The sequence below is a fragment of the Gopherus flavomarginatus genome, chromosome 22, assembly GCF_025201925.1.
Source record: "Gopherus flavomarginatus isolate rGopFla2 chromosome 22, rGopFla2.mat.asm, whole genome shotgun sequence".
NCBI lineage: Eukaryota > Metazoa > Chordata > Testudines > Testudinidae > Gopherus > Gopherus flavomarginatus.
In genome coordinates this window covers 259,683-282,126 of record NC_066638.1, presented here as the reverse complement: position 1 = coordinate 282,126, position 22,444 = coordinate 259,683, and positions in this window count along the sequence as shown.

The window sequence follows — 22,444 nt, the reverse complement described above, 5'->3', positions numbered from 1 at the left end:
TGCCCAGTATCCTGTTTCCAACAGTGGCCAGTGCCAGATGCTATACAGGAAATGAACAGAACAGGCAATCATTGAGTGATCCAGTCCCTGTCATCCAAGCCCAGCTCCTGGCAATCAGAGGCTAGGAACTCTCAGAGTATGGGGTTGCATCTCTGACCATCTTGGCTAATAGCCATTGATGGACCTATCCTCCATGAACTTATTCTTTTTTGAACCGTTATACTTTTGCCCTTCACAACATCCCCTGGCAATGAGTACCACAGGTTGACTATGCATTGTGTGAAGTACTTACTTTTGTTTGTTTTAAACTTGCTGCCTATTAATTTCATTGCGTGACTCCTGGTTCTTGTGTTATGTAAAGGCGTAAATGACACTTCCTTACTCACTTTCTCCACACTGGTCACAATTTTATAGACCTCCATCATATCTCCTCTTAGACATCTCTTTTCCAAGCTGAAAAGTCCTAGTCTTTTTAATCTCTCCTCATACAGAAGCTATTTCATACCTTTAATAATTTTTGTTGCCATGTTGACTCCCACCTCCAATCAGCCCATGATATCAGCCTCTGTTACTCACCTATTAAATCAGGGTTTCTCAAACAGGGGTCACCAGCGTACAGTAAGTCCCTCGGCCCATGCCGCTTCCATCAGCTCCCATTGGCCCGGAGCAGCGATCCGTGGCCAGTGGGATCCACGATTGGCCAGACCTGCGGACAGGGCAGGTAAACACACCGGCTCGGCCCGCCAGGGGCTTTCCCTACTCAAGCAGCAACCCGTTTGAGAAACCCTGTATTAAATTTTCCAAACAACTTCATGCTTTCTCCCTTTGAATTCCTCTTTAAAACTGGCCTCTGCTGTGATGCCTACAAAAATAATTGACAGCAGTTAGCAGTTAGGCCACTGGTGTGTTGAGACCACTGCCTATGATGCTGATCAATACTGTCTAATTGTTTCCTTGGACTCTCCTATCTGTCTGTATCCATCTGTCATCTCTTGTCATATACTTAAGCTCTTCGGAGTAGGGACTGTCTTTTTGTTCTGCTTTGTAGAATATCTAGCACAGTGAGTCCAGGTCTTTGACTAGGGGCACATGGGTAATACAAGTAATAAATATTACTCTGGGAGTATGGGTGAAGGAGTTTGGAGCGCAGGTGGTATTCTCTTTGATTCTTCCTGTCAAAGGTAGAGGCCCAGGCACAGACAGATGCATCATGGAGGTGAATGCCTGGCTGCGAAGATGGTGTCGCCAGGAGGGCTTTGGCTTCCTTAACCACAGGATGCTATTCGAGGAAGAACTGCTAGGCAGAGATGGTGTTCACCTTTCGAGGAGGGGAAAGACCCTATTTGCACACAGACTGGCTAACCTAGTGAGGAGGGCTTTAAACTAGGTTCGACGGGGACAGGTGAGCAAAGCCCACAGGTAAGTGGGGAACATAAAGACATGGGAGATGGGTCGGAAACAAGAGGGAGCGTGGGCTATAATGGCAGAGAGAAAGGAGGGTCAGGACAAAACTGGGAGGCAAGATCAAACCAGTATCTTAGAGGCCTATATACAAATGCGAGAAGTATGGGTAATAAGCAGGAAGAACTGGAAGTGCTAATAAATAAATACAACTATGACATTATTGGCATTACTGAACCTTGGTGGGATAATACACACGACTGGAATGTTGGTGTGGATGGGTATAGTTTGCTCAGGAAGGATAGACAGGGGAAAAAGGGAGGAGGTGTTGCCTTATATATTAAAAATGTACACACTTGGACTGAGGTGGAGATGGACATAGGAGACAGAAGTGTTGAGAGTCTCTGGGTTAGGATAAAAAGGGTAAAAAACAAGGGTGATGTCATGCTAGGAGTCTACTACAGGCCACCTAACCAGGTGGAAGTGGTGGATGAGGCTTTTTTTAAACAACAAACAAAATCATCCAAAGCCCAAGATTTAGTGGTGATGGGGGACTTCAACTATCCAGATATATGTTGGGAAAATAACACCGCAGGGCACAGACTATCCAATAAGTTCCTGGACTGCATTGCAGACAACTTTTTATTTCAGAAGGTTGAAAAAGCTACTAGGGGGGAAGCTGTTCTAGACTTGATTTTAACAAATAGGGAGGAACTCGTTGAGAATTTGAAAGCAGAAGGAAGCTTGTGTGAAAGTGATCATGAAATCATAGAGTTTGCAATTCTAAGGAAGGGTAGAAGGGAGTACAGCAAAATAGAGACAATGGATTTCAGGAAGGCCGATTTTGGTAAGCTCAGAGAGCTGATAGGCAAGGTCCCATGGGAATCAAGACTGAGGGGAAAAACAACTGAGGAGAGTTGGCAGTTTTTCAAAGGGACACTATTAAGGGCCCAAAAGCAAGCTATTCCGATGGGTAGGAAAGATAGAAAATGTGGCAAAAGACCACCTTGGCTTAACCGCGAGATCTTGCATAACCTACAAAATAAAAAGGAGTCATATAAAAAATGGAAACTAGGTCAGATCACAAAGGATGAATATAGGCAAATAACACAGGAATGCAGGGGCAAGATTAAAAAGGCAAAGGCACAAAATGAGCTCAAACTAGCTATGGGAATAAAGAGAAACAAGAAGACTTTTTATCAATGCATTAGAAGCAAGAGGAAGACCAAGGACAGGGTAGGCCCACTGCTCAGTGAGGAGGGAGAAACAGTAACAGGAAACTTGGAAATGGCAGAGATGCTTAATGACTTCTTTGTTTCGGTCTTCACTGAGAAGTCTGAAGGAATGTCTAACATAGTGAATGCTTATGGGAAGGGGGTAGGTTCAGAAGATAAAATAAAAAAAGTGCAAGTTAAAAATCACTTAGAAAAGTTAGATGCCTGCAAGTCACCAGGGCCTGATGAAATGCATCCTAGAATACTCAAGGAGTTAATAGAGGAGGTATCTGAGCCTATAGCTATTATCTTTGGAAAGTCATGGGAGATGGGAAAGATTCCAGAAGACTGGAAAAGGGCAAATATAGTGCCCATCTATAAAAAGGGAAATAAAAACAACCCAGGAAACTACAGACCAGTTAGTTTAACTTCTGTGCCAGGGAAGATAATGGAGCAAGTAATTAAAGAAACCATCTGCAAACACTTGGAAGGTGGTAAGATGATAGGGAATAGCCAGCATGGATTTGTAAAGAACAAATCGTGTCAAACCAATCTGATAGCTTTCTTTGATAGGATAACGAGTCTTCTGGATAAGGGAGAAGCGGTGGATATGGTATACCTAGACTTTAGTAAGGCATTTGATATGGTCTCGCACGATATCCTTATCGATAAACTAGGCAAATACAATTTAGATGGGGCTACTATAAGATGGGTGCATAACTGGCTGGATAACCGTACTCAGAGAGTAGTTATTAATGGCTCCCAATCCTGCTGGAAAGGTATAACAAGTGGGGTTCCGCAGGGGTCTGTTTTGGGACCGGCTCTGTTCAATATCTTCATCAACGACTTAGATGTTGGCATAGAAAGTACGCTTATTAAGTTTGCGGACGATACCAAACTGGGAGGGATTGCAACTGCTTTGGAGGACAGGGTCAAAATTCAAAATGATCTGGACAAATTGGAGAAATGGTCTGAGGTAAACCGGATGAAGTTCAATAAAGACAAATGCAAAGTGCTCCACTTAGGAAGGAACAATCAGTTTCACACATACAGAATGGAAAGAGACTTTCTAGGAAGGAGTATGGCAGAAAGCGATCTAGGGGTCATAGTGGACCACAGGCTAAATATGAGTCAACAGTGTGATACTGTTGCAAAAAAAGCAAACGTGATTCTGGGATGCATTAACAGGTGTGTTGTAAACAAGACACGAGAAGTCATTCTTCTGCTCTACTCTGCACTGGTTAGGCCTCAACTGGAGTATTGTGTCCAGTTCTGGGCACTGCATTTCAAGAAAGATGTGGAGAAATTGGAGAGGGTCCAGAGAAGAGCAACAAGAATGATTAAAGGTCTTGAGAACATGACCTATGAAGGAAGGCTGAAAGAATTGGGTTTATTTAGTTTGGAAAAGAGAAGACCGAGAGGGGACATGATAGCAGTTTTCAGGTATCTAAAAGGGTGTCATCAGGAGGAGGGAGAAAACTTGTTCACCTTAGCCTCCAATGATAGAACAAGAAGCAATGGGCTTAAACTGCAGCAAGGGAGATTTAGGTTGGACATTAGGAAAAAGTTCCTAACTGTCAGGGTAGTTAAACACTGGAATAAATTGCCAAGGGAGGTTGTGGAATCTCCATCTCTGGAGATATTTAAGAGTAGGTTAGATAGATGTCTATCAGGGATGGTCTAGACAGTATTTGGTCCTGCCATGAGGGCAGGGGACTGGACTCGATGACCTCTCGAGGTCCCTTCCAGTCCTAGAGTCTATGAATCTATGAATCTATAATAATACACTACTAATCCCTTTTGCCACCATCTAAGTGATTATATCACTCACTGAAAGTGTAGTTAGTTCTGCTCTGACTTCTGACTGTATTCTCCAGACTAACATCTGTCTTAAACCTAACCATAGGCAAGTACACATCTTCTACAGCCTTCGTTGATCTGAGAACTGCACATTTCAACCAAGTGCTGAAATGGGTTTTCTTTTAGTCATAGTATAGTGTGGTATGCTGGTCCAGGACTTTTCCTCAGCTGTTGCTTCTACCACTCCTCCTGAACCTGCTGCCTTTTGAATTAAAAAACGCACTTGCTCCTTCAGGCACCTAGAGCCATTTTTATGTGTAAGTGTTTATCTTTCAAATAGCGTAAATTTTAGGTACAGCTTTAAATAATTTTGCAGGACCTTTAATTTAGCTCGCCCAGGCTTTTAGTCTACAATATGTATGTTTACTATGGTAATTTAGTTCAGTTTCTCTGTGTGCCTTTTCCCCAGAATGCAATAGGAAAAGTTTATGTGAGATATTAAAAATGTGATAGGAATGTCACACAGGATTTGTTTGCCTTTTTATATGACCCTGTGCACAAAATTTATACTTCTCATGATTTATACCTACGACAAAATAAAGGAAACCACTATGGATGTTGAGATTCAACACCAATAATTTTTGAAGAACTTGTGTTTGCTGTGTTGTAGATAACTTACTCACTATCTCTTATAAATATATGTCTTCAAGAGTGACTCAGAAATAGAAAATATCTAATGCTAAAGTAACTGTACAGTATTGAAAAGAGAAGTAAACAAAAACAAACCAGTCTGCCAATTGAAAATACACTAGACAACTGGGGTTCCACTGATACTACAAACCTGATTTCATCTCAGTTCCCGCAGTGTAATTCCTTTGGGCTTCATTCTCCTCTTACATGGGTTAAGATCAGAGGTAACTTAATGGAGTTACACCAATTAATTTTGTTATAAGAGGAGAATCTAGTCCATTGACTTCAGCCAAGTAACTCTGGATTTACATTGTTGGAGCTTGTCCATATGATTTAGCTATATTAGTGCAGGGCAAGCCATGGTGTCAACCTATTGTGCACTAGCTTGCTGCACACTAACTGGCAGTGTGGACCCTGCTGCCACACACTAAAAGTTCTGTTGTGTGCAGAAGGTGGTTGTGCTCTAGATTCACACCCCCAACTTGCTATGCACTAAATCACCATACAGATAAGCCCTTAGAGGGGAATCAGACCCCATATCTGCAATAACCATCACAGCTGTATCCATCAGCTTCTTGTACCACTAATCATTTGCTCAGAAATATACAAAATACTGTAAGAAAAACCCTAAGCCTTATTGCATAAACATTTATATAAAGCTTCACACATATACAGTATAAAACATGCATACAAATCTATAACCAGCAAGAAGCATGCCTGCCTACATAATCAGATTTACATAGATTTATGTCACAACTCTCCAATTCTTACATCTGCATTGTTTAATTGAAATTGGAAGCTCTTTGGAGCAGAGGCTACACTATTCTCTTATAGGCGTGTAATGCTCCAAGCCCCACCAATAAGACTGAAGAAATAATAAAGTAGCTTTGTAAGGGATGCTTCTATGGTTTATGTGTAACTGCGCCATCTATCACCAAAGTCATTTTAGTGAGGCAGGTTTTCACCTATAGTTGGCAAATACACTGACCTACTGACTAAAGACAATATATCATTTTCATATTCAGAGAGATTTCTTATAATAGCAGGAGAAAGAAGAAAGTCTCTGTGACACTGGCAGACCAGGTGCCAGCTCATGCCAAAGCCCCTAGTCCTCAACTGAACACTGAGGAATACATAGCTGGAGTCTTAAGATTGTAACTCATTTGTCTGTGTATGTTTACCAGTTTTAACCTTGTAAATAACTATTTCTTTTTCCTTGTTAACAAATCTTTAAGTAGTTTATCATAGGATTGGCTATAAGCATAGTCATTGGTGTGACAGATCTAAGGTGCAAATGACATGGGGTAAGTGACTGATCCTTTGGGACTGGGAGTAACCTGAATTTTACTGTGATTTTTGGTTTAAGGGACCATCAACTGCAAAGGCAAGTTTGCCTAGTGACAGGATAGATCGGAGTACCCAAGAGGACTGTCCGTGAGTCTATGTCCAGGCTGTTATAGTGAATGAGATCACACTGGATAACGAAATCTAAGTATAGAACCCACAACCAATTTGGGGTTTGTGCCCTGCTTCTCAACTGGCTGCCCTCATGCTCTTGAGCCGATCCAGACAGTTTGACAGTCTCACATGCAACCTCAGAAAATCACTATTTAGTGGGCAACATATCCTCTGCTTTTCTTGAGAAGTTGTTGTTTTACAGAGCTAGTATTATTTTGTGAGCATAAGACAAAAAAGGCAGAAAATGTTCCAATCCAGACTAGAAAGAAATTTGTGTGGTGTACCTGGTTTTTCCTCTTCCAAATTAGAAAAATCTTTGTGACTTTCTATCCAATATACTATTGTTGGGTTTAAAGAAACCATTAAGGGAAACTTTATTTCCTGCCGCTCTTTTATTTTTAGTTAACATTCAAAGCCCTATGCCTGCGCTGATGTAGTGACCTGTTGAGCACAATTAAAAGTAATTACACTGAATAGTAAATAAATAATTTTTTACTATTCTGTTCCCAACATTTTCCCACTCGATGTACTTCCTTAGACTGTAGAGACTATAAAAGAGCATAGAACATTCACTGTTTATGAAGCAGATGCTTTTACTCAATTTTGAGGGCCTAATTAGCTCTAGGGTTTGATGATGGAATACTAAGCCTTTTACCCAAACCAAAGTCCAACCCTCAGTCACATGGTCTGTTGACTTGGATGACCTGTCTGAAATAAGTTGGGCGTCCCAATACAATTTTTATTGGACAGGGGTCAACATCAAAGAAAACACCATCACAACCGAGACTATCAGCCTTGTGGCAGTCTCAGCAAAGAGGATAAGGAGTGTAAATTAACCCTTTCATTCACAGAGGTGTCCCTGCATTCAAGGCTGAAGCCTGATTGTGAGCCTACTCTGCTGTAGCCTATGCAGTACCTATTTTATGGATAAATGGTGCATTTAATCTTCTCTCAATCCATCACCTTTTATAAGCATTAGATTAATTTAAAAAATAAAATATTTTTAAAATTCATATAAGTGTTCTCTGGCTGTGTGTCTGTAATTGCTTATGCTTGAGAAGGCAGACAGAGCTAATTACAGAGTAAGGATGGACTTGGATGCTTCCCCTCAATCATCATTCCTTGGAAAGCTGACAAGCATCTGTAGCAAGAGTGGCCTCAATATTTTTACACACCTCTACTCTTGAAGATCCTCACATCTGAAGCTAAGTAGGAATGGAAAGAGGAGTAGAAGGAAGGAATAGAATAAGCAAGAATAGAAAGAGGCTAAAGAAATATCTTCATTTTTATCTTATTCAGTCTCTGTTCCTCTTATTAGACACAAGAGCTGGAACCACTGATGACTGTTGTACAGCCTTTGCCTTCCATGCTGCAGTTTTTACCTACAATCGGCAGTTGATCTGTAATCGCTCTGCAATTCTAAATGGCCCATCATTGTGGAATCCAGACATCAAATCCTGGGACAGCATGAGGTACACAAATTCTTCTTGATTCCCAGAACCCAGACTAACATCTGGGATGTATTATATATTGCATTGATCACTGTCATGACAGCTCAGCTCATCTGACCCTTGAGGCAACAAACTCATGCTTAGGGTTCTAAAAGTGAGGAGGTTGGAATATAAAGTATGTTGAATTAGCTGGGGTTTTTTTTTGTTCAAATAAAATCTGAATGGGAAAATGAGTAGGATGGCTCTACCAGGGAAACAGAAGCTTTTAAATTTAAAACAACTAAATACAAATAAAAAGTGGGAGAATAAAAGCATTTTGTATCTTAAAAGCTGTTGTGATATTTATTATTTATAAATGCCTCACAGTAGTCAGAGGTATAAAGTACTTTCCCCTATTTATGAAAAATTGAAGTGCTTAGTACCTGCTTTTAAAGCTTTGCAAATATATCGTAGATGCCCTGAATAAATATGTTTCATCTGATGTCAGAGATTCTTCTTGCCCATGGTGGTTTGAATGGTTGCATACTCTACAGACAAGAAGCTTATTGATCTGTATTTTATCAATTTTCTATTATCATCTTTCTTATAAGACTGCTAACAAGGTCTTTCTAGCCATCTTGGGATCCTAATTCTCTGATGAATGGGTGAATGTGCCTATAACATGTTGGTGCAGGACAAAATAGACTATTACAACCCTAGGGCTGCCCAGTTCTTCCTTCTCTTGAACTTTCATATCCTTCTAAAGCAGGAATTTTCAAACTGGGGGTCGGGACCCCTTAGGGGGTCGTGAAGTCATTATGTGGGGGGTCACAAGCTGTCAACCTCCACCCCAAAACCCGCCTGCCTCCAGCATTTATAATGGTGTTAAATATATTAAAGAGTGTGTTTAATTTATTAGGGGGGTCACACTCAGAGGCTTGCTATGTGAAAGGGGTCGCCAGTAAAAAAAGTTTGAGACTCACTGTTCTAAAGTAACAATATTAATCAATGTAAGAAAAAAATATTTTTTACAAAAATAAGTAAGTTTAATAGGGAATGTTTTCTTGAAGAAAAGGGAACACTGCAGAAAAGTCCTGAAGAAGTTATAAGAATAGGACCCACATTTCACGAACTTTGTGAAGCTGGGAGAAGTGTGTTTACTGTTGTTATTAAAGTGTCACTAACCTGTCAATCTTTCAGTAGCTAGAGAAAGAAATGGAGGTACCTGTTAGAACGTTGGAAATGCCGTAAGATATGGAAACCTACAAAAGACTAGAGATGAGTCCTTATTGGTTTAAGTGCCATATAACGAATATTAACAATTACAAAAGTCACAGAATAGTGATAGAAAACAATGGTGATGCTATTTTATCATTAAATTAAAAGGTTTATCTGGGGGGCCTGTAAAAAAAGTCAAAGAAAGCCTAAATGAGCTGAAGACTTTTGCGGCACTATAGCCTTAGTCTGAAAGGTTTTAGGGCAATAGTTGAAATATACAACACTAAGAAGTGCTGTTCAACATAAGACATTTATTTTGGATTTCAGGAAACAGTTCTGCTGGACATATACTGCAAAATCTCCCTCTCTAGATTATCTTCAAACATATCTGAGTGAAAGGGCAAACAGAAATTTGAAAGAGATGATTGCTTCCTTTGTGCGGGATATGGATACCCACTGAGACAGGAACATATATGAATTCTGATTTGCAATCATTTCCACTATTTATGAGGTCACTGGACTTACTCCTGCTGAGCTCAATTTAGGAAGAGCTTTGGTTGGATCAGTTGGAATATTACAATCAAATTGACTTGGTGATGTCCAAAGTACCAAAGATATCTAACTCAAAACCATGTATCAATAGGCTGAAAGCTATAGACATACTAGCAAATGCCCTAATGCACAAAGTTTGAATGCAGCTGTCAAATTTTTTTTACAAGGCCTAGAGATATATAATATAAAATAAGATATGGGTAATGTGTTACAAATATTATCAATTAAAAACAAGAGGTCAAACTGGCTGACTCACCAGAACGTTGGATTGAGATTCAACACAGCAGATGGGCCTAACGAGCATTTATTAAGGCAAAACAGTCAGTAAGTCGTGATCAATTACTCACAAGTGGGAAGCTCTTCAGGATGGTCACCACACAGTTACCTCCAGCACTGGACAACACACAGCTTCAGCTTCCCTCTATTTAAGCTTGACTATTTTATAACTTTTGTTATATTTTCTCAAGCATATTAGTTGCTCATTTTCATATCAATTATCCACTCCTGTCAGTACAACTTTTCTGCTAACTCAAAGCGGTCTTTTCTAGTTCTGGTTATTTTATCTTTTTGTTTTCCAAAGATAAACATGCTTTTAAGCTTACACAGAGCTCTTTAGGTCTGGGAAACAGATGCAGAGTTCCACAGCTTGGCATCAACTTCCTGGGTACAACAATCAGCTTCAACAGTGGAACCGTAAGACAATTATATAAAAGAAACTCACAGATCACCACACCTACCTTCACAGATCCAGTAACTACCCCAAACACACCAAGAAACCTGTTATCCACAGCCAAGGACTCATATACCACAGAACATGCTCTGAGGAGAAAGTCTGGGATACAGACTTTACCACTCTCAAAACCGCCTTCTCCAAACAGAGACGCTGTACCAGAGAAGTAGGACATGTCATGGAACAGACCATGAAGATACCCCAAGATAACTTGCTTCAATGTAGAAATAAACCCTCCACAACTGCACACCCCTAGTTGTCACCTACCTTCCCACACTGGAACCCATGTGGGGTATCATTAAACAATCACAACCCATACATGATGGGGACCATATCCTGGAATAAATCTTTCCTGAATCCCCCTCTTCTGGCCTTCAAACAACCCCCCTACCTCTTCAAATTGATCCTTAAAAGGGGGAGAGATAGCTCAGTAGTCTGAGCATTGGCCTGCTAAACCCAGGGTTGTGAGTTCAATCCTTGAGGGGGCCATTTGGGAAACTGGGGTAAAAATCTGGGGATTGGTCCTGCTTTGAGCAGCGGGTTGGACTAGATGACCTCCTGAGGTCCCTTCCAATGCTAATATTCTATGATTCTAAGTAAGTTTCCCAAAGACCAGGACCCTCCAAATAAAAAAGGCACTAGACTTGCTAGAGCAATAGATGCAACACCTGCAGACATATCTCCACTGCTATGAGGATCAACACAACTTTCAAGATCCATGAGTTCTACACATGCTTATCACAACGTGATGTACCTCATCCAGTGCCCTAACTGCCCAAATAACAACCATGTGAGTGAAATCAGGCAATCACTATGCCCTTGAAGTCACACAGAAAAATGATAAAAGATATAAACACTGTACCACCTGTGGATGAACACTTTTCACAAAGCGATCACTCTATATCTGACCTCTCAGTCCTCATTCTCAAAGGAAATGTGCACAATGCATTTAAAATATGAGCCTGGGAGCTTAAATTCATAGCATTGCTAGACGCTAAAAATCATGAACAGAGACACTGGATTTATGGCTTACTACAAAATACTCTATAACCCAGTAACAACCCCCTCTTCCCCTTCCCACACTGCTCTCTTTTTCTCCCCTATGATTGGAGGGTGCTAATGGGCCACTTCACCTTGAACAATCCCTTAAAATGTGTGTCATGCTAAACGATCTGCTCCACCTTATATTTAGCTGTGACACTCTTATGTTTCCCAGACCTGAAGAAGAGCTCTGTGTAGCTTGAAAGTTTCTCTCTCTCACCAATTGAAGTTAGTCCAATAAAAGATATTACTTCACACATCTTGTCTATCAAATTGAGTGTAAGACCTCACTTCACAAAGCCACTTCTAGCCCCACCTATTGAGTGAGTAGTCCCACTGAAGACAAAGACTGCTCACTTGCTTAACATTTTTATAGATTCTGAGACAGGTAGGGACCTTGTATATAACAGACCACAGAACTCCACCCAAAATAATTCCCTTTGAGCTAAAGCATATCTTTTTTTTTTAAATCTCATCTTGATTTTACAATTATCAGTATCAAGAACACACCATGACCACTGGTAAATTGTTCCAATTGATTAACTACCAACACATTAAAAATGTACACCTTATATCTAGGCTGAATGTGTCTAGCTTCAACTTCCAGCCACTGAATCTTGTTATACCTTTGTCTTCTAGATTGAAGAGCCCATTAGGAACTATTTGTTCACCATGCAGGTAATATAGACTGTGATCAAGTCATTCGCCTTGTTAAGTTAAATAGATTGAGCTCCTTGAGTCTCTCACTATAAGGCAGGTTTCTAATCCTTTAATCATTCTGGTTGCTCTTCTCTGATCCCTCTCCACTTTATCAATATCCTTCCTGAATTGTGGAGTTGACATAGTATTACTGCAGCAGCAGCAGATACACCAGTGTCAAATACAGAGGTAAAATAACCTCTCTACTCCTCCTCCTTGAAATTCCCATTTATGCATCCAAGGACTGCATTAGCCCTTTGGGCCACACTATTGCTTTGAGAATTCATGTTCAGCTAGGTCATCCACCATGACCACCAAATCTTTTTCAGAGTCACTGCTTCTCTCCATCCTGTTAACTATGGATAAGTATTTGTAGGATCAGAGCGGGGTCACAGCCTTATTGAGTGCAGTCAGCTGGATGCTTCCTGTAAGGTATAGTCTCCTGCTGCTCTGGCTATTGTGTGTGAGAGAGTGTGAGTGAGTGGTGGTATGGGGGAAATCATGCAATGTTTTTGAATACACCAATGAGTAAAATGGATTCTGATTCAAGATAAGAACTACTCTGGTGCCAAATGAGCCCATAAGAAGCACTAGAGGGAGAGAAGAAGAAAGAGGAAATATTCTAACACAGTGGTTCTCAACCAGGGTACACATACCACTGGGGGTACACATAGGTCTTCCAGGGGGTAAATCCATGGGCGGTGAGTGAACCCCTGGCTTGGGGAGGCAAACCTCCCAGCCCCGACCTGTCCATGCCCACCAGAGCCCAACCCCCACTGTGACCGCCAGCCCCTGCCCCAGGCTAGCACCTCCAGCCCTGGAGTACCAGAGAGGTGGGCAGCCCAGCCCCAGCCCCCTCTTGGCCCTGGAACGCCGGGCAGCACAGCTCCAGCCTCCCCGGGCTGCGTCGCTGGGCCCCAGCCTCCCCAGGTGACACTGATAGGCCCACCCCCTGGCCGGCCCCACCACCCTGAAGGCACCTCCCCCTCGGCTGAGCTACCAGCCCCAGTGCTGGCTGGGCAGGCAGGTGACGTGTCCGGAGTGCCCCAGCCCCAGCGCTCAGCAGGCGGCACAGTCAGTGCCAGGTGGAGGGGTGGTGCAGCCCCAGGGTGCACCGCGGCTCACAGCCTGCCTGTCCCAGGGAACAGCAGGCAGGATTGGGTCTAGGGCTGGAGCACATGATGGGCAGGGCGACATCAGACAGTTTGGGAAAGCAACACCTTCCCATGCCTACATTACCCGCCGCCTATGGGTACATCAACTCATCTAGATATTTGCCTAGCTTTACAACAGGCTACAAGAAAAGCTCTACCAAAGTCAGTACCAAACTAAAATTTCATACAGACATGACTCATTTATACTATTCTATATACTATACACTGCAATGTAAGCACAATATTTATATTCCAATTGATTTAGTTTATAATTATATGGTAAAAATAAGAATGTAAACAATTTTTCAGTAATAGGGTGCGGTGACACTTGTATTTTTTTGTCAGATTTTTGTAAGCAAGTAGGTTTCAAGTGAGGTGTAACTTGAGGGTATGCCAGACAACTGTACCCTGAAAGGGGCATAGTTGTCTGGAAAGGTTGAGAGCCACTGTTCTAACATGAACACACAGTGATTTTGTATTTAACATATCATCTATTTTTCAAGTTTAAAAAGTGACAGTATAACTTCTGTTAGAGTACAATTCCCAAAATGAAATTGTTTGCATCTGAAGTGCATGGCAAAGCTTTTTAAAAAAGCTAACTACATTCCATAAATCAATAATTCTAAAAGATTTAAAAGGCTAAAAACTGAAGGAAGGGGAGTTGGTATGAAATATTTGGATTACAAAACCCTAAGCATTGTCAATTCCATCTACTGGAGATAGAAAAAGGGAAAGAACAGTACAATCATGAAACTGCATGTTAAAAATGTTTAAAACGAGAATTCTGCAGCTTTCATAAGAATGCAAGAATGGCAAAGCCTTAGCCACTATTATTAACAAAATCAGTAAAGAAAAGAAAGCTCTAAACTGCATGAACAAATAACAGTAATATAGTATTGTGAATATCGTTACCATCATTCCTTGCACATAATCATATATTTATACACTCACACCCTTCCTTAGGGATCTGGTGATAAGACAAAGGACCAGCCCTGTCCCTGGCATGCCAAATGTATCCGATCATCCAGACCCCAGTGCCTGAAAGTCATGGTAGATGATGACAAGAAAGAGCTGAAGGGTCAATGATGGAAAGCTCACCACCCCTGCTTACGTGGTGGCTTGGCCTATTACAGGCCCTGGGGACGATCATGAAAATTCATCTGGATGTCTAGCCTCCCATGTCCATATTATCCTCATAACACTGGGGTGCCTTTATCCTATAGGTTAACATATTAATTACCCATTAGGTCATTATCATATATATCAACTATTGCCAAAGCAAATTAGTGGTCAAACATCTGCCAGCGCTTGTGTCCTAAAAATATCCACGCCTAGTATCAGTTCAATATTCCTGCAGTTGCCGAGTCTCATTATGTGCCAATTTCCTTCTTAAGCAAACTATTCCCAGTTCCACAAAATCTGGGCTTCCTGGCCTGTAATTACCAAGAGCACCTCTGGAGCGTGTTTTAAAAATCGGCATCACATTAGCTATCCACAAGTCATCAGGAACAGAGCTGACTTAAGCCACAGATTATATTCCACAATTAGTAGTTTGCAATTTAATATTTGAGGTCATTTAAATCTCTTGGATGAATATCATCTGGCCCTGATGCCTTATTACTGTTTAATTTGTCAGTTTGTCCTGAAACCTCCTCTGTTGACACCTCAATCTGGGACAGATCCTCAGATTTGTCACCTTTCTTCTGCATCTGCTAAATCTGCTGTAGAAACTATATTTTCACACATATTCTGAAAGTTAAACCAGATAATGACCTAGCTTGGTGGTCAAGGGATACATGCAGAAGGGAAGAATTAGATATTTTAACAGGCATCACGTAAATACACATGATAACTTAGAGGCATAAAGTACACATTGCTTCTAGGTACACTCATTCTACAAGAAGTTATAATTAGTCAATATTAGAATTTTTTAAATATTCAATATAAAAATTCAAGATTAATATCTGAAATATCTGTAATTTATGTTCCCCCTCTTTTCATGTGAAAGAAAATCTCTCAGCTCATGTGTACATTTGACTTTATGTTCCAGGGTTTAGTGGAAATCTGTTCATCAAAACAGCAGTAACAGTTGAAATTGAATCAAAAGGCTCTATCTAGTGATGTTTGCTCACTCTTTTCTTACTGGGATCTTTGGTTTCATTATATTTAGGTATTTCTTTTATTTGTGTTTGCACTGAAAAAGAGAAAGGTGCATTTTAAATCAAGCATGAAAAGTAGAGAATAATGTGTTTTTTCCTCTTGGAAAACCAGCCCACAGGAGAAAAAATCCATTCCAATAATTTAGTTAAGACCAAAGTGTAAAATAACTGAAGTCAAGGTGTCTATGCTGTTATTATTTTTTCTGATGTTTTTGACACCAAAGTGCTGAGTTTTATGGCATTCACAGCTTCAAAAGCAGTGAGCTCCCACTTGGCATAGTCGTAATACTCCTTAATATTTTCATTTTGATGTAATTTGCGGCCCCAGCTTTTTAAATATCCGCTCTGTAATAATGTTTAATTTCAGGGGTCACTCCGCCAAGGAGTATATTAAAGCTTATAAAACTCATTTCCAAAGCTCAAATATCAAGCTGTGATCAGGTTAGGAGGGCAGCATCTGTGAATATTTCATCTTTTATCATGCTGATAATAAGGAGATGACAGAGGCACATTATTACAATGAGAGAATTGCTCATTTCAGCCCTGGCTGCTGGAAGCTAGGGTCTGCAGTGTGTGTTACTCAATAAAAGCAATTCTGATATGAAAAGCAAGTTTACTGAGCCACCACTGTGTCTTATTTGATTGTAATGAATAATATATGGAGACAGAGCTTGTGTGGCTGCAGGGGCACAGGGAGTGGGGGTGGGGGGGAAGGTTTAAGTTTAGAGGGCCACTTGGGGATAGATAGTGAAATAATTCATCAAAGACTGTTTCATTGTTTGGAAATAAAGTTAAGGTAACCATTGTTTATTAGAATCATTATTTTGGTAAAAAGTCTAAAGGTCTATGGGCATTACAAAAGTAGGAATTAGTCTGAATTGGTTGACCAAGTTCCACCTTGTCATTACCTATTTATGTACACATAATAATGCTTGCCTGGTAAAAGCCACAAAAGTTTCAGGGAGTGGTACAGTTTCCATTGCAACCTTTTCTATTCATATGCTTATCACTTTCTGAAATATTCACTTATTGCACTGCAATTTTCCACACTGGTCTCTGCCTAATGGTGAACATTTTTAATGATTATTTATCAAAAATTTGAGCAAAAATCCCTTCAGCCATCTCTGGTTTTTGCAAGGTTAAAAAAATATTTTTCTTGTTTTAAAAATTCTTGCCACAAGACAGATGCAAAGCAAAAATGGCTGAGGTCTGAAACCTGAAATCAGGGTGGATTTGATTTAACTATTTAAATCACTAGTCAGGAAGACTCGATTTAATCATGGATTTCTACATAAAAGAAGTGCATTCTTGTTGATTGTTATAACCTTAATACATATTCTTCACAACTCAGAGATAGATGTAGGTTCCATTTTTAGAAGGTACACACTACACATTTTTAAGGTAATTTATTTTGAAAACTTTTCAGATTAGTTTTACAGCTTTATCAGAAAATGAATGATTGTTTGGTTATTTATTTACCAAAGGTAATTGAAACAGATATTTATGAAGTCATTGGGAGGTTAACTATCTCCAAATCAACAGGTTAATCATTAATATCGGAAGGATATTAGGGATACTAGGGAAGTTGTGTAATCTCCATCTCTGGAGATATTTAAGAGTAGGTTAGATAAATGTCTATTAGGGATGGTCTAGACAGTATTTGGTCGTGCCATGAGGGCAGGGGACTGGACTCGATGACCTCTCGAGGTCCCTTCCAGTCCTAGAGTCTATGAGTCTATGATTTTCTTGCCATGCTGTATTAGGAGGAGAACATCACCAGACAGACATTTGAATTGTTTTATTTAACTAAAACAACAAAGTTATGTATTCTGGATTTTTTTCTTCAACAAAAAACATAATATTTTAACAAAACAAGCATATGAATTTTTGAATTTAGTTAAACATTCAAGATTTTTAAAATCAGGTTTGTTTTTGTTAAAATTGTTTTTATCCAAAATAGTTAAATGAAATATTTAAAAAAAATAAAAACAAAAATTAAATTGACTAGGTCAGCCAGGTCGACAAGAGAAACGTACAATATTGGCTTCTGCAAGTAACTCAGTCATCTTCATCTTCATTTTTCTGTTTGTTCATTATCTGGAAAAGAAAAACAAGCTTTCATGCTTTTTCAGGTCCCAAACAATTTCTCAATTTGGAAGGAATTAGTCCAAAGCAGTGGGTCTCAAACTTTTTTACTGGCGACCCCTTTCACATCGCAAGCCTCTTAGTGCAACCCCCCAAATAAATTAAACACACTTTTTAACATATTTAACACCATTACAAATGCTGGAGGCAAGCGGGCTTTGGGGTGGAGGCTGACAGCTCGTGACCCCCCATGTAATGACCTTGTAACCCCCTGAGGGGTCCTGAACCCCAGTCTGAGAACCCCTGGTCCAAAGGAAGAAAATATAGGGAAGAGTGTCCCTTGCCTCTGTTTATAAGAAGCTGGGAATGAGTGACAGGGGATGGATCACTTGATGATTACCTGCTCTGTTCATTTCCTCTGGAGCACCTGGCATTGACCACTGTCGGAAGACAGGATACTGGGCTGGATGGGCCTTTGGTCTGACCCAGTAGGGTCATTCTTATGTTCTTCTTTCTACACCAGCAGAAGAAGCTAGTGCTGTTAAAAGTGAGATTATCACTTCAACAGTCTCTGAATCCAAGTGCTTAAGTGACTCCATAATGCCAGCTCTGAAGTTTATTACAGCTGGCATTATGGAGGGATGGTTGCTGGATGTCCATATCATAGCCAACACCTCTTCTTCAGCAGTTGAAGTTTGACCCTGGTACCAAGTATTGAGAATATTTGCAAGAAAATGAGCTGGAGATAGTGCTTGTCCCATTTGTTTTTTTATGCTTGTAATTTAACTCGGTCATTGCATATTTCTCTTTTTAAGATCTCACTCAGTTCCTTCCAAATTTCAACAGTGTCAGCAATAAAACAGCTATTGCCCTGCATTTTGTTCAAGGCTATAGAAATAGGCTTCAGGGTGCTCAGTATGTGTTCAACGTTTCTTTTAAACCCAGTGTTGAGAACATTGGCTGTGACAGTGTCATCTATTTTTTCATGATTTTGTTCACAAACTGTCATAGATTAGACCAGTTCTTGATATAGTGCTCAAAACAGTCCACTACTGAGTTCCATTGCACGTCTTGTGGGAGAGTTAGCTTGGTTCCTCCCACTTTTTTCAAAGCAGCTGCTGCAAAGTGGTTGTTATGGAAATATTTTGCAATTTCAACATTAGCCTTTATTTCTGGAACACTGAAGTCTTTGGCTAGAAGGTGCATCAAATGAGCACTGCAATCATATGCTATTAGCTTGGGACTGTCTTCACTCTCTTCTAAATAATTTCTTCTCATCTTGGATACATTTGCAGTATTGTCTGTGACCAAGCTGCGTACTAAACATTTGAATCCCCCCCCCCTCAGTTTGTTATAGCTTTTACTACTATTTCTTGTAAGTATTCTGCTGTGTGTGCTTTTCCTGATGTATCAATTGTTTCTGTAAGGAAGACATTCCCTTCTTCTGTTGTCACATAAGCACATACAACAGGATCATTGTGGACACTGCTCCACCCATTAAGACTCAGATTAACAATTTCACCTTCTAGAACTTTTGCACACTGCTCAATTTCTCTTTCATACACTTTATCCAGCAATTTGCCTGTGACATCTGCTCTGTTGGGTGGGCTGTATCCTGGTCTTAATGACTGAACCATGTTAATGAAGTGTGGGTTCTCAATCATACGGAAGGAGAGTTTGTTGTATAAACAAGCCAGGCAACGTTTTCATCAAATTACCTCTTTTTGTAATCTGCTGGTTCTTATCACAAACTTATCTATGGTTGTTTCTGGATGGGAGATTTTTTCTTCTTTTTGCTACAGGTGCTATATTGTGGCTATGTGACATACATGATGTGACTATCATTGGCAGATAACTCTGAAACTATGGAAAATGATGGTGATCATCAAGGTGGATAGTCTTCAGAATCCTGCATGTTGAGGATGGATTCTCCTAAACAAAACAAGTCAATGCAGTTAATCATTATTACCATACTGCTCATTTAGTATTTCTCATTGCATTCACTGACATTCAGTACTACTTTAAAGGTGAAATTGTAAAAGGAATATCTGCCTATTTGAGCTATTTATTTTTAATCACAACTGCATCTAAAATGATAGTACCATAGAGTAACAACTATATTTTTTGCTCAATCATGAGAATTCAAGAATAGTCCAGAAGGAAGACAGGCAGTCCTTAAGAAAGTATGAAAGAAAAAAGTTTACCAACCTAAAGATCCTGCATGTTCAGACATGTTCCTTTCATCATCTTCAACGCAGCTTCCTCCTGAGAAGGAACACTTCTCATGATGTTGTTTCATTTGGGTAACCAGGCCCTGCATTTCTTTGTTGCACTATTTGCATTTTGCACACATGCTTGTCTTACCTACAGATAGAGGAACTTCATTAAAATATTCCCAAACTGGGTATCTTTTATGGCCTACTGCCATTACAGGCTTTCCCTTCTAGTGAGAGAATGGTATGGTAGATCTCAAATCAATGAAAGCTACACTCAAAAAGACCTCAAGACTTCTGGAAAACACTGCTCAAACAGTTTCACTTTTATTTCTACTACCTGTCCCTCCCTTCTCACATTTATCTCGTCTTCTTCTCCTTGTCCAGATCTATTCCGCCCCCAACAATCTTCTATTCATTGAACTTTTTGAAACTCTGCACTTATAGAGAGAGGTAAGGGATTGACTCTGTGTTCACAAATTTGCAGAGGGATAACAGAGCTGAAGTCTGTTATTTCTCATCTCTATATATTATTTATTTATAAACATTTTTGCTGTTAGCAAGCATGTTATCTCTGGAGACACAAAACCACAGTTTGAAAACTGTAAAACTAAGCATCTCTGAGGGTATCTTCTAGACTGAGTCCCATTGGGTAGATAGAAAGATTAACCTAAATAATCTATATAGAAGCCCCTAGAACCCAGTAAGATTGGGTCCCTAATCCATGAACTATTGGAACACATTTACAAAACTTTTCTTAAACATTACATAAATATATTGTCTCATACTATAGAATTAGAATTTATAATCCCTCTTTCATGAAGAGATATATTTGAACATAAGATATAATGTATCTTAATTAAAACTACCTTTAGATAGATAGGTTTTTTCCTCAAAAAGTATTTTATCAAAAGAATCCAATTTAAATGAAAAAAATCCGATTTTTTTTAATTCATTGATTTTTATTCACCTTGCCTGAAATTCTCATAGCCATCATTAAAGACAAGTGCCTTTGCTTGGTCTAATAACGTGTCTTCAAATCCCATGAGAGCTGGATGGAAGTGCTTTGGGGGATTTTAGTCCATGAATGCATCCAGTTCAGCCATTTTGTGTCCCCATTCAATTATGTCTGTGAAATAAGCCAATTTTCAAGAAAGTTGATTCAGTGGCTTTAAAGAACACTTAAACTTGCCAAATGTTGAGAGGCAATATTTCTCCATTTGCAAATCACTTAGGCTGTGTATAACAAAAGAACATTTATTAAAAGGGAAAGGGAACCCAGCATTGTGGAAAAACACCACAACCACATTCAAAAGCAAACAACCATAAGCAAACCCCACCTCACAGTGTGTTGGGCAGTGTCTTTTGCCTTAGTTTCGACAGTCTAAGGAATAAATGTCTCTTTAACACATCACTCACCTCTCCCTCCATTGCACCTACTCACAGCTGGCAGGCCTTGGCTAGCGAGGATCCAGAGCTCAGAGGTGCATTCACAGTGATTCACCTCCCACACCAGAGGCGGGATGGGAATACTGAGCAATGACTCCACTGCTGGCTCTCTGCCCCCACCTCTCAGATGCTGCTGGCCACTGCTGCCACTGTTTCTCTGATGCTGCTGCCTCTCTGCATGTCACACTCTGAGCTTTCGCCACTTAACGCAGATCTCAGTGACTTCAGCTGTCAGTGATTTTTGCAGGCCAGTGTAGTTTCTGTATTGTCTTTAACTGCAACAGCCTCCCCACACGTCATCTAAAACTTAGCTCCTACACCTGCTCAGCAGTGATATTTCCTCCAGGAACCACCAACCAAAAACAAAGTCTCAATTGTGTCTGATCAGTTCTATCTTGAAACAAAGAAGAGGAGCAGATCAAATGGCATCTAGGACTCTCTAGACAGAGTCCCCAACACCAAGCAGACAACTGTTCTCACCCACTCATCTTTGTTTGTGATTTGGCATCCCTACCTACTGCCTAACAAGTGAGGGTCAGTTTAGGGTGATCCCCTCAATCAGGGAACAGTTCTGCTGCCCTTTACTCATACAATAAGGACAACAACATTTCATTAGCCCCTGTATTTGAATTCTAAAGTGATTTGTAACCCAAAACCAGACAAAATTGATAATTTTGGCAAAGCAGCTCCATGATGTCACACACTTAGGCAGAACAGGTGTGTCCATGCAAACACAGACTGTTCCTGTAGTCTTTTCCCCCAGCTCATCACTAGATGTCAGGGGAGAGCTCATTCAGACTCTGCTTACACTTCTAAACCTAAATGTTCTTCTTTTTGTTTTTCTCTTAATCTTGCCATTTTAAATTCTGCAAAGAGCTCGATGATTCTGATTTTCTGAAATTCTCTTTCCAGAGATCAATACATCTGTCTCGAGAAGAGCAGGCTAACGGTCATAGCACGAGAGTGAGAGCCAGGGGATTGGGGTTGGATTCCCAGCTCTACCACTCAATCGTTCTGTGACCTTTGGCAGGCTTTTGAACATTTTGGTGCCTGTCTCTCTCTCTCTTTCTCCAGAAAATGGAGTGAAATACTTTCCTACCTGTTCACAACGGCAACTAATTAACATTTATTAAGCACTTTTTCTTCCAGCA